The 13066-nt window shown below is 43.1% G+C and overlaps 1 protein-coding gene across 4 annotated transcripts in view; it reads right to left on the reverse strand.

Annotated features, from left to right (window-relative positions):
• The window catches only part of EIF2AK2 (eukaryotic translation initiation factor 2 alpha kinase 2), a 33625-nt gene extending 27911 nt beyond the window's left edge, over nt 1-5714 (reverse strand). For all 4 annotated transcript variants that reach the window (XM_082851779.1, XM_082851780.1, XM_082851778.1 and 1 more), the window contains exon 1: nt 5627-5714. The gene's annotated coding sequence lies outside the window, so the exon portion shown is untranslated. The remainder of the gene's footprint in view (nt 1-5626) is intronic.
• Nucleotides 5715-13066: the final 7352 nt, after the last annotated feature.

Genomic DNA, 13066 nt, shown 5'->3' on the forward strand with positions numbered 1-13066 from the left:
ATGATTCCATTTATGTGGAACATCCAGAATAGGTAAATCCATAGGCAGAAAGCGGACCCTGTTGATCTCTCGTTTCTTATTAGAAAGCTCTTCTGATTTTCCTTCTTCCATGGTCACTCTTTCTAACACTCCTTAATCTTCACAGCCTTTAAATGCTGGAGTTTCCCCAAGGCTTGGTCCAAAGACGCTATTCTCTTCACTCTATACTTTCTCCTCAAGGTAATTTCTCTCATGACCATGATTTCAAAGATCATCTATTTGTCATTAACTCTAAAGTTTATACATAATTTATGAACCTCTTACTGAGTTTCAGATCTCTCTATCCAACCTCTCCACTTGGACAACTTGAATGACTTTTAAACTCAAAAGATCCAAAATTGCATTTTTAATCTTCCCTCAAGCTGGTTTGGAGTTTCCTTTCTCAGAAAATGACTCCACTGTGCATCCATGTCTGAAAGCCGTGAACCTGGGAGGCATTCTTGACATGTCCTTTCCCTACCTTCTGATCTATACCTAAGTCCTGTCCTCCAAATCCTTCTACTTCTCAATGACGTCTATAGCCACCATCCTGGTTCAAGCCATCACCATCTCACTCCTGGACTGCTACAAGAACGTCAGAACCAATTCCTCACAGCCGCTGCAATTCCTTCTCTACACTGCAGCCATCATGATTTTTTTAAACTTTTTTTTCATTGTCGTAAAATATACATAACATGAAGTTTACCCTTTTTACCCTTTTTATGTGTACAATTCATGAGCAAAAAGTATTTTCACAATGTTGTAAGGCCACCACCACAATCCATCTCCAAAACTCTTTACATCTCCCCAAACAGAAAGTCTATACCCATTAAACAATAAACATTTCCCTTCCCCCTCAGCCCGTGGTAACCACCATTCTATTTTCTATGCCTATGAATTTGCCTATTCTAAGTACCTCATATAAGTGGCATCATACAATATTTGTTCTTTTGTGTCTGGTTATTTCACTTAGCTAATGTCTTCAAGGTTCATTCATGTTGTAGCACGTATCAGAATTTCCTTCCTTTTTAAGGCTGAATAATATTCCACTGTATGAATATCCCACACTTTGTTTATCCAGTCATCTGTTGATGAACACTTGAGTTATTCCAACCTTTTGGCTATTCTGTGCAATACTGATATGAACATTGTTGTACAAATATCTGTTCAAATCCCTACTTTCAAATCTTTTGAGTATATACCTACAAGTGCAATTGCTGAATCAGATGGTAATTTTATGTTTAACTTTATGAGGAATTGCCAAATTATTTTTCACAGTGGCTGCACCATTTTGTATTTCCACCAGCAGCGCACAAGGGTTCCAATTTCTCCACATCCTCACCAACAGCTGCTATTTTCCATTTTTAAAAGAGTCACATCATAATCTTTTCAAAACATCAAATCAATCATGCAGCCCCCACAAACCACCAAAATTGTTCTTGTCAAGGTTACCGATGGCTTCTCCATCTCTAAAATTAGTAGTCAGTAGTCAGTTCTCAGCCCCTGTCTACTTGACACATAACCAGCATGTGACACGGCTGCTCATTCCTTTCTCCCTCCTTATTCCTTTGCTTGGACACCCAAGACACCACCCTCTCCTGGTTTCTCTCCTTCCTCACAAGATAGTCCTTCTCTGTCTCCTTTCCTTGTTCCTCCTCCTCATCCTTTCTTTCAAATATTATAGTGTGTCAAGGTCCAGGTCTCAGATCTCTCTGCTCTACTTACACTCATTCCCCTGATGATCCCCTTGAGGCTTGTGGCTTTAAATTCCACCTACACAGAGATAGTTCTCAAAAGAATGCCTCCCCCACTGACTCTTTCCTGGCTCCCAACTGCTTCTGTCCAACACGCTCCGTCCTGAAGTGCTCTGGAGTCTACCCGTGATGCTGCTTTGCCTGGTTAACTCCTGCTTCCTATAGATCTCAGCTCAAATGTTACTTCCCAGACACCCTAGAAGAGGTCCTGGTTTGATGCTCTATCATAGCCCTTGTCTCCTTTATTACAATTGCTAATTTAACCGACTGTCTTCCAAAAGAGACCATGAGCTATAAGAGGGGACAGGCTTATAATAGGTGCTTAATAGTGAATAAATGAATACCAAAATATCTGCAGATCTCCCTTACCTCCATGACTTGTAACATGCTTTTCTCTCTGTTTGGAATGTAATAGCTGCATCCTCTATCTACCAGGAAATTCCCACTCCTCTGTGAGGATCAATACATCCTTCTTTGATGCTGAGAGAGCAGCTAGTACCCCTCCACGGGCCTGCCACCCACCCTGCTCAGCTCCCATCATAGTCGAGACTGCTTTTTAAACCAGTTAGTGAGCTCTCTGGGGAGCTAGTTCTATGTCTTACTCATCTTTGTATAACTGGCACCCCGTGACAAGTGGTAAATGATGAACACTTGGACAGTATATAGGTAAATGACAGAATGATTCATTAAAATTAAGTACTCCACTTTAAACCTCCTCACCGTCTCCCTTTTCTTCATCTGCTGTTTTCTTTGCATCCTTTCTTCATTCATTCGGTAAATGCTTAGTAAGTGTCAGGCACTGTTCTGATGCGGGGTATACAGATGTGTACAAGACAAATCAAGCCCCTACCTGCATTCCACTGAAGAAAGAAAGAAGATGACCAAGTCCAGAAACAAGTAACAGGAGGGGATAACAGTTGGCTGGAAGTGCTACAATGAAATGAAATAGGGCTATGAGATAGAAGAGTGTTAATAGGTGGGGGCAGAGAAACGAGGGAGGTGGTTTTGATACAGTGGTCAGGGAAGACCCCTCTTAGGAGGCAATATTTAAATCAAGTCTGGATGATGAGAAAGTCCACCATACTTAGATATGGGGGAAGATCATCTCAGGCAGAGGATGCCTGGAGGCAGGCACCAGCACAGCTTTTGGAGGGATGACAAAAAGGTCAAGGAGATTGCTGCACAGTGAACAAGGGGAAACGATGGGAAATGAGTCTGAGAGGTAGGCAGGTGCCACAGCACAGAGACCTTGAAGGCCAAGGTGTGGATTGTGGAAGTTATTCTAATTGCAGTGGGAAGCTATTGGAGGGTTCTCAGCAGAGGGGTGATGTGGTTGGATTTATGTTTTTAATGGTCACTCTAATGTTATGTAAAGAACAGAGTATGAGGGGTGGGTGTAGAAAAGATGAGTGGAGAATGAGTATAAGTCAGGAGACCAAGTCGGGGCTGCCGCAGTGGTTTGGGTGAGCAATGCTGGTGGCTGGGAGGGCTCAGATCTGAGCAAAGGTGCTGTCCTCACATCACCGCTTAGTGTTGTGGAGAGGGCTATGCTTTAAAGCCACATAGATCTGGGCGAGTCACCTCTTTGAACCTTTGATTCATGACCCGAAAACAGAAATGAAAACACCTGATTCACAGGTTGTTGTGAGGAGTAAATCAGACAAAAAGCATCCAGCAGGGTCTCCCACACCACTGGCCCTCAATAAACAGTGCTTCTGGTCTACAATTCCAAAATGCAAAAGCACTGAAAACTGAGGTTTACTTTGTTTTCATTTGTTTTGTTTTTGGTGGGTGTGTAGCCCTGCATCTAGACCTGAACTGACATGAGCTATTTAGAGTCTTAATCGTACTCTGTTGTCGATTTATACATTTCACTGCAGAAATGTTTTATGATAGAGTGTTGCCCCCAAACCCTACTGAGAACATTACAGATAGATGGGATTTATACTGCCTTGCCTTTCTAAAATCCAATAATCTCTGAGTACCACAACATACCTGGCCCAAGGGTTTCAGATAAGGATCTGTAGCTGTATCATTATTTTCAGGAACCGAAGTGTCATTTAGTTTAGTCATGAGTATGAGACCATACATCCAACTGGAGGAGGTCATAGATCTCAGAACAGTAGTTATGGAAGAGTCCTTAGCAATTATTTAACCTGAAGTCCTATTGAAATACCCTAAATCCTCAACACTTTTAACTTTAAGTAACTGCTGATCTTCAGAATGACAAGCCAGTTTGAATTTAAGTGAAATATATGTGTAAACAAATAAGGAGTTAAATTGGCATTTTTGAAAAAGTACTTACAAGTTTGGAAAAAAAGAAACAGGCGTTTCTTTTCAATTTTTTTTTTTTTTTTTTTTTGCGGTACGCAGGCCTCTCACTGCTATGGCCTCTCCCGTTGTGGAGCACAGGCTCCAGACGTGCAGGCTCAGTGGACATGGCTCATGGGCCCAGCCGCCCAGCGGCATGTGGGATCTTCCCAGACCAGGGCACGAACCCGTGTCCCCTGCATCGGCAGGCGGACTCTCAACCACTGCGCCACCAGGGAAGCCCTTCAATTGTTTTTAATAAATCTTATTTTAATACTATGTTACCATCTTCCTAAAAGAAATCTCCATCATAATCACTAATAAATATTACATGTCCATCTTACTCATGCCCAGAAGTTACTTTGGCTGTGCCTTGATACCCTTAGGGCAGACCCAAGCCCCTGTGGACCCAGCCCCCTCAAAGGACCTGTGCAAAGCTTGGCAAACAACGTGCATTCAACTAATATCTGATGAATTGAATGAATAAACAGTGTTAAGGATCTTCAGGTTCAAATAAGCAAACAGAAGAACAAGAGCATAAACTGCCCAAGATTCTAAGTTCCTAAGATTCTAAGTTCCTAAGTGACAGCAGGGAGTCTGTCCTTTAGCTTCCATCTGGCAAGGCATTTTTAGTACTAAAGAAATCACAGGCAATAGGAAGTCTCATATTCTGGAATTCAAAAGAGAATTTATGAATCAAAAACAAAGATTTAATGAATACCTATCACATACTGGGTTATACTGGCGAACAAAACCCTGCTCTTGTGAACTTACTAGTGGAGGAAAATGGACAAACCCATAAAAAAATGTCACAAGGTGATAAGTACTACGTTGAAAACTAAAGCAGAGTAGGGGTGACAGCAAGGGAAGAGTGGGGTTTCTTACATGCAGGTTGTTCAGGGAAGGCTGCTCTGATACAGTGACATTGTATCTGGGGGAAGAGCTTTCCGGGAAGAAACAGGCAGTGCAGAGGTCCAGAGGCAGGACAGTGCTTGGCTCTGCCCCAAGGACAGCCATGAGGCCTGTGTGGTCAGAACGCAGGGAGCAGGTGGCCTTGTCTGTAGGTCAATAACCTTTTATAGGATTCTGATGAAGCTATTGGGGAGCGGGGTTCGGGGGTGTCCTGTTCTGCCTTAAAGGCCCTCGGTCGGCTACGGTATTAAGAAGAGGTGGCGGGGCGGGGGACAGAGTTGGAGCGGGGGCTAAAGATGGGCAATTGGGGAACGATTGCAACGACCCAGGCAAGAGATTTGTGGCTGGGGATTCTTTTAGCCAATGTTTTGGGCAATTCAGGCCCCCGTATTTCCCATCTGTCTGTCAAGCCATAGGGCTCTTCCGTTTTCCACTAGTCGCCCCCGCCCCCGTCCCGGACCAGGGCTAGTAGTCGCTTGCTCTGTCAAGAATTGTTCGCGGGAAGAAAATGACTTTCAGCGCCCACCGCGCTGCACGCTCCTTTCCCCGGATCCAGCAAGGGCTCCGCACCTCGGCTGAGGGCCTCGGACAGCATTATCGAGGCGGCGGCGCAGGGGTCAGGGGTATCTTACCAGAGTCCAGTACCGGGCTGGGGACGCGAGCTGCGGCCTCACTGGAAGCTCGGCGGGGTCTGGGCAGTTCGCTCTCGGTTTCGTTTTCCCCGCGGACTCCGCCTTCCTTCCTCTCCGCCTTCTTCCCGCCCTCCTGCACGGGTCCGTACGACTCCGTACGGGTCCGCACACGTCAGCCCACGTCCGCACAGGCTCAGCGATAGCGGGAAAGTGCCGCCTCCACCCCGAGTCCGCACGGGTCCGTACGGGTCCGCACACGTCAGCCCACGTCCGCACAGGCTCAGCGATAGAGGGAAACTGGCGCCTCCACCCCGAGTCCGCGTGGGGGTTACCGCGGGGCGGACCGGGCACATCCAAGACCCTGCAGCCCTACCCCTGCTTCTGGGGGTGCTCCCGGCCCCCGTGCGGGCAGGGTACTCCGGGAGGTGGGGAGTACGTTGAGGTCTCCGAGGCCTGCGACGTGGCAGGCGCTCTGTGATCAACGCTCCAGTTTCCTCTTCAACACAAATATTTGGGATGGGGTTGGGGGGCTGGATATCATCAGCTCCATTTTATTAATGGAAGAAAACTGAGTAAATTAACTCTCCCAGGGCAAAGCCAGGATTCCTTTTCCCATAACCACCATTTCTTTGCCCTCCTCCTTCTCCTCACGTTAACCAGGCTGGGGATGAAGAGGCCTGGGGGCATAATTTCCCTATCTGTTTCCACCCATCCATCCATTCATTCAACAGGTACTTGCCAGCTGCTGTATCAAGTACCAGCCAATCCAGCAGTTAGGAGAGCTACCTGCTGCCTTCGGGACCTCCTGGAGTTTACCACCAAAGTCCTTACCAGTAGTCCCAGAGTTGTAAGAAATCCTACTCACCTAAGGGACTATGACACACTCCCAGAGTAATACTGGCACCTTGACACAGTGACTGAGGAGTGCTGAAGACTTAACCTCATAACAGTACTGCAAGGTAGGTGCCATTTAACGGATGAGAAAACTGAGGCCTGAGGCACAGAGAAGTAACAGCTGGTGAGCAGGGGAGCTGGAATTAGAACCAGGATCCTGTACCTCAATATCCCAGTGAGGGTGAGGGAGAGAGGCAGTTCCAAGATGGATTTCAGGTATACATTACATATTGACCATTGGCTCCAGGCATCCATTCCCATATCTCTTCTGCACACACACCCCCCACCCCCATATTGCAGGGTATCAATGGCTAAACACTATTTTCCTTGATTTAAGTTCCCCAAATATGAAGCACTGGTGGGAGGTTTAGAAGGCAGATAGGAGGCAGAGACATCTTTCTGTGACCCTTTGAGATGACAAGAAATCTCCAACTGTAGTGGCCGTTCGTTTGCAGGAGTCCATTTCCCAGCTTCGTGGGTGTGGGGTGGTTGTTTCAGATGCAATGGCAGTAGCAATGACATGTTTTCTGACTTTCTGAAGCCCCTGAACTGTCCAAAAGAGCTTAAAGAAAGAAAGCTCTGACAAGCTCAAGCATGGTCAGAGGACACAAGCTTTTATGACTGCCCCAGAAGAACCTCTTACTTCATGTAGTCTCAAGGCTGATGGAGCAGAAATTAGCTACAGAGTCCAGTGCTGCAGGTAGCCGAATTTCTATATAACTTTAATTTGCAGCCTCACCAGGTCTCTTCTAGGAACATTGAGGCTATTGACTGGGAAAGAATGAGGACCTGGGAATTTGGGTGGATTTGAATGAGTCCATTGCCCTCCCAAATTCTGCTGAGTCACCACAGTCCTTCCATCCTTGTTGGATAAGTCTGGTACAGCCAAGCTTGAAGAGCCTGAATTGGTCACCTTGCAAGGACGTGCTGAAATTTCCAAACACCCCATTCCTCCCTCTTGTCTTCACTCCTAGAACTAGAATCAGATGCTAGAAGGCCCCAACAGGATACAGACAAGATCTGATCCAGAGGATATAGTTTACATAATGAAAGAATTACAAGATTTCGCTAATTTTTATCAGCAGAAACCCAAGAAAAGTGCATGGATATGCTTCTAAAGGTGACATGAAAGACGGAACACAGTTTAGATTATGCACTCAGTGTGCTGGCTCCAGCAGCTGGGAATGGTTCTAAGAGTTTGTTTAGTTGGCTTACTGTAACCTGGGCTCAGTGGTGGCCCACATTAAGTGAAATTGTGATGCCAAGTATACAGATGAAGAAATCAAAAATACTTAAGGAGTCAGGAATATTAGAGTAGATTAATCATATGCAACCTATTCCTTCATTGTCTAACCGTGTCCCCCAAGAATATCCAAAGGACCCTCCACCAGGCATTCAGAAATATAGTTTCATCTTTGAAAAGCTCTGTATTGGCTGCCCACTGTGCCTGGAGAATGTTGATGGGAGATGTTGCCATTGAAAAACTACCTGATTTCAATGGGGATTATGGCTCCCAGAGTGGCAAAGGCCATGTGGCAACACTTAACTCCACCCGCCCCTCCAAAAAAAAAGGGCAGCAGGGTCAGAGCAGTAGTCAGAAACGTTTGCTCACCAGAGATCTTTAGTGGTGGTAAACTGGTCCTGGAGTTTCTAGTACTGAAATAGATGGCAGCCCACAGGTGTGTTACATGAGCAGATACGTGAGACCCCCATGGCACTCACTCCCACTCTATCAACCCACATCCCCGGTCTCATGGGGAGTTCCTTGTGAACAGGTGACTTAGAAAGAAAAATTCAGTTGAAGCACAATACGCTAGCATTAATTGGAAGTAGACTGATATATTCCGACAGCACTTCAGGGAGGTAGCCCTAAAAGATAATGGGAAAAAGGAAAATCTTCCCAGTTCGTGGAACTTTGAGCAGGTGGAACTATATTTAGTTGTCACGTGGAAGGCGATAAAGCTAGTGGCCTGGACAGTACCAGTAGCTAGCAATTTACCTGGATATTCAGAGATTTGGAAAGAGCAAGATCAGAGGGTTGATGATAAGGAGGTCTGGGGAAAAGGATGTGGGTGATCACTTGGAATGGACAAAGAGGATGAGTGTATTGGGTCCCCTTGTGAATATTCATCACAGGTACCCCCCGCTGAGGAGACTTTTGAGAAGCAGGTGTGCAAGAAACCTTCTGTAGATGTCAGTCGGGCTGTTCCCCAGCTACCCCAGTGCTTGCTTGTTCCACACAAATGAAGAGCCTTCGGCAATAGGAATGGATGATGTGTGTGACTTCATCAACATGGAGTTCTTGTCAAGGTTGATCCGGCTGCTGAGCACCGAGCCTTCCAACAGCAAAGACCAACACTGAGCTCCCAGCACAAGTACCCCGTACACCGAAGGAGACCAGCCTGCCACTTGGGGACGGGTGGGTTACATGGAGCCCTTCCATCGTGGAGTGGAGAGGGATTGCCCTCTGTGGAGTAAGCATTTATTCCAGGTATGGAATTGTTTTTTCTTCCTCCACTGCTTCTGCCAGCACCATTATTGTTGGCCTTTCCAAATACCTTGTTTACCATAATGATATCTGTCAGTAAGGAACCCCTTTTTTTTTCACATCTTTATTGGAGTATACTTGCTTGACAATGGTGTGTTAGTTTCTGCTGTATAACAAAGTGAATCAGCTATACATATACATTTATCCCCATTTCTCCTCCTTCTTGCGTCTCCCTCCCACCCTCCCTATCCCACCCCTCTGGGTGGACACAAAGTACTGAGCTGATCTCCCTGTGCTATGCGGCTGCTTCCCACTAGCTATCTATTTTACATTTGGTAGTGTATATATATGTATATGTCCATGCCACTCTCTCACTTTGTCCAAGCTTACCCTTCCCCCTCCCCGTGTCCTCGAGTCCATTCTCTAGGTCTGTGTCTTTATTCCTCTCCTGCCCCTAGGTTCTTCAGAACTTTTTTTTTTTTTTAAGATTCCATATATATGTGTTAGCATATGGTATTTGTCCTTCTCTTTCTGACTTACTTCACTCTGTATGACAGACTCTAGGTCCATCCACCTCACTACAAATAACTCAATTTCATTTCTTTTTATGGCTAATATTCCACTGTATATATGTGCCGCATCTTCTTTATCCATTCATCCCATGATGGACACTTAGGTTGTTTCCATCTCCTGGCTATTGTAAATAGAGCTGCAATTAACATTTTGGTACATGACTCTTTTTGAATTATGGTTTTCTCAGGGTATATGCCCTGTAGTGGGATTGCTGGGTCATACAGTAGTTCTATTTGTAGTTTTTTAAGGAACCTCCATACTGTTCTCCATAGTGGCTGTACCAATTCACATTCCCACCAGCAGTGCAAGAGTGTTCCCTTTTCTCCACATCCTCTCCAGCATTTATTATTTCTAGATTTTTTGATGATGGTCATTCTGACCGGTATGAGATAATATCTCATTGTAGTTTTGATTTGCATTTCTCTAATGATTAATGATGTTGAGCATCCTTTCATGTGTTTTTTGGCCATCTGTACGTCTTCTTTGGAGAAATATCTATTTAGGTCTTCTGCCCATTTTTGGATTGGGTTGTTTGTTTTTTTGATATTGAGCTGCATGAGCTGCTTCAAATTTTGGAGATTAATCCTTTGTCAGTTGCTTCGTTTGCATATATTTTGTCCCATTCTGAGGGTTGTCTTTCCGTCTTGTTTATGGTTTCCTTTGATGTGCAAAAGCTTTAAGTTTCATTAGGTCCCATTTGTTTATTCTTGTTTTTATTCCCCTTTCTTTAGGAGGTGGGTCAAAAAGGATCTTGCTGTAATTTATGTCATAGAGTGTTCTGCCTATGTTTCCCTCTAAGAGTTTTATAGTGTCTGGCCTTACATTTAGGTCTTTAATCCATTTTGAGTTTATTTTTGTCTATGGTGTTAGGAAGTGTTCTAATTTCATTCTTTTACATGTAGCTGTCCAGTTGTCCCAGCACCACTTATTGAAGAGACTGTCTTTTCTCCATTGAATATTCTTGCCTCCTTTATCAAAGATAAGGTGACCATATGTACGTGGCTTTATCTCTGGGCTTTCTTTCCTGTTCCATTGATCTATATTTCTATTTTTGTGCCACTATCATACTGTCTTGATTACTGTAGCTTTGTAATATAGTCTGAAGTCCAGGAGCCTGATTCCTCCAGCTCCGTTTTTCTTTCTCAAGATTGCTTTGGGTATTCAGGGTCTTTTGTGTTTCCATACAAATTGTGCAATTTTTTGTTCTAGTTCTGTGAAAAATGCCATTGGTAGTTTGATAGGAATTGCACTGAATCTGTAGATTGCTTTGGGTAGTAGAGTCATTTACACAATGTTGATTTTTCCAATCCAAGACATGGTATATCTCTCTATCTGTTTGTATCATCTTTAATTTCTTTCATCAGTGTCTTATAGTTTTCTGCATACAGGTCTTTTGTCTCCTTAGGTAGGTTTATTCCTAGGTATTTTATTCTTTTTGTTGCAGTGGTAAATGGGAGTGTTTCCTTAATTTCTCTTTCAGATTTTTCATCATTAGTGTATAGGAATGCAAGCGATTTCTGTGATTAAGTTTGTATCCTGCTACTTTACCAAATTCATTGATTAGCTCTAGTAGTTTTCTGGTAGCGTCTTTAGGATTCTGTATGTATGGTATCATGTCATCTGCAAGCAGTGACAGTTTTACTTCTTCTTTTCCAAATTGGATTACTTTTCTTTCTTTTTCTTCTCTGATTGCTGTGGCTAAAAGTTCTAAAACTATGTTGAATAATAGTTGTGAGAGTGGGCAACCTTGTCTTCTTCCTGATCGTAGTGGAAATGGTTTCAGTTTTTCACCATTGAGAACGATGTTGGCTGTGGATTTGTCATATATGGCGTTTATTATGTTGAGGTAAGTTCCCTCTATGCCTACTTTCTGGGGGGCTTTTATCATAAATGGGTGTTGAATTTTGTCAAAAGCTTTTTCTGCACCTATTGAGATGATCATATGGTTTTTCTCCTTCAATTTGTTAATGTGGTGTGTCACATTGATTTGCGTATATTGAAAAACCCTTGCATTCCTAGGATAAGCCCCACTTGATCATGGTGTATGATCCTTTTAATGTGCTGTTGGATTCTGTTTGCTAGTATTTTGTTGAGGATTTTTGCATCTATGTTCATCAGTGATATGGGCCTATAGTTTTCTTTTTTTGTGGCATCTTTGTCTGGTTTTGGTATCAGGGTGATGGTGGCCTCATAGAATGAGTTCGGGAGTGTACCTCCCTCTGCTATATTTTGGAAGAGTTTGAGAAAGATGGGTGTTAGGTTTTCTCTAAATGTTTGATAGAATTCTCCTATGAAGCCATCTGGTCCTGGGCTTTTGTTTGTTGGCAGATTTTTAATCACAGTTTCAATCTCAATGCTTGTGATTGGTCTGTTTATATTTTCTATTTCTTCCTGGTCCAGTCTCAGAAGATTGTGCTTTTCTAAGAATTTGTCCATTTCTTCCGGTTGTCCATTTTATTGGCATATAGTTGCTTGTAGTAATCTCTCATGATCCTTTGTATTTCTGCAGTGTCAGTTGTTACTTCTCCTTTTTCTTTTCTAATTCTATGGATTTGAGTCTTGTCCCTTTTTATCTTGATGTGTCTGGCTAATGGTTTACCAATTTTGTTTTATCTTCTCAAAGAACCAGCTTTTAGTTTTACTGATCTTTGCTATCGTTTCTTCATTTCTTTTTCATTTATTTCTGATCTGATCTTTATGATTTCTTTCCTTCTAGGAACTTTGGGTTTTTTTGTTCTTCCTTCTCTAATTGCTTTAGGTGTAAGGTTAGGTTGTTTATTTGAGATTTTTCTTGTTTCTTGAGGTAGGATTTTATTTCTACAAACTTGTTCTTAGAACTGCTTTTGCTGCATGCCATAGGTTTTGGGTTGTCATGTTTTCATTGTCATTTGTTTCTAGGTATTTTTTGATTTCCTCTGTGATTTCTTCAGTGATCTCTTGGTTATTTAGTAGCGTATTGTTTAGCCTCCATGTGTTTTTATTTTTTACAGTTTTTTTCCTGTAATTGATATCTAGTCTCATAGTGTTGTGGTCAGAAAAGATGCTTGATACGATTTCAGTTTTCTTAAATTTACCAAGGCTTTATTTGTGACCCAAGATATGATCTATCCTGGAGAATGTTCCATGAGCACTTGAGAAAAATGTGTATTCTGTTATTTTTGGATGGAATGTCCTATAAATTTCCATTAAGTCCATCTTGTTTAATGTATCCTTTAAAGCTTGTGTTTCCTTACTTATTTTCATTTTGGATGATCTGTCCATTGGTGAAAGTGGGATGTTAAAGTCCCCTACTATTACTATGTCACTGTTGATTTCCCCTTTTATGGTTGTTAGCATTTGCCTTATGTATTGAGGTGATCCTATGTTGGGTGCATAAATATTTACAATTGTTATATCTTCTTCTTGGATCGATCCCTTGATCATTATGTAGTGTCCTTCTTTGTCTCTTCTAATAGTCTTTATTTTAAAGTCTATTTTGTTTGATA

The sequence above is a fragment of the Leucopleurus acutus genome, assembly GCF_964270905.1.
Source record: "Leucopleurus acutus genome assembly, chromosome: 12".
Lineage (NCBI taxonomy): Eukaryota > Metazoa > Chordata > Mammalia > Artiodactyla > Delphinidae > Leucopleurus > Leucopleurus acutus.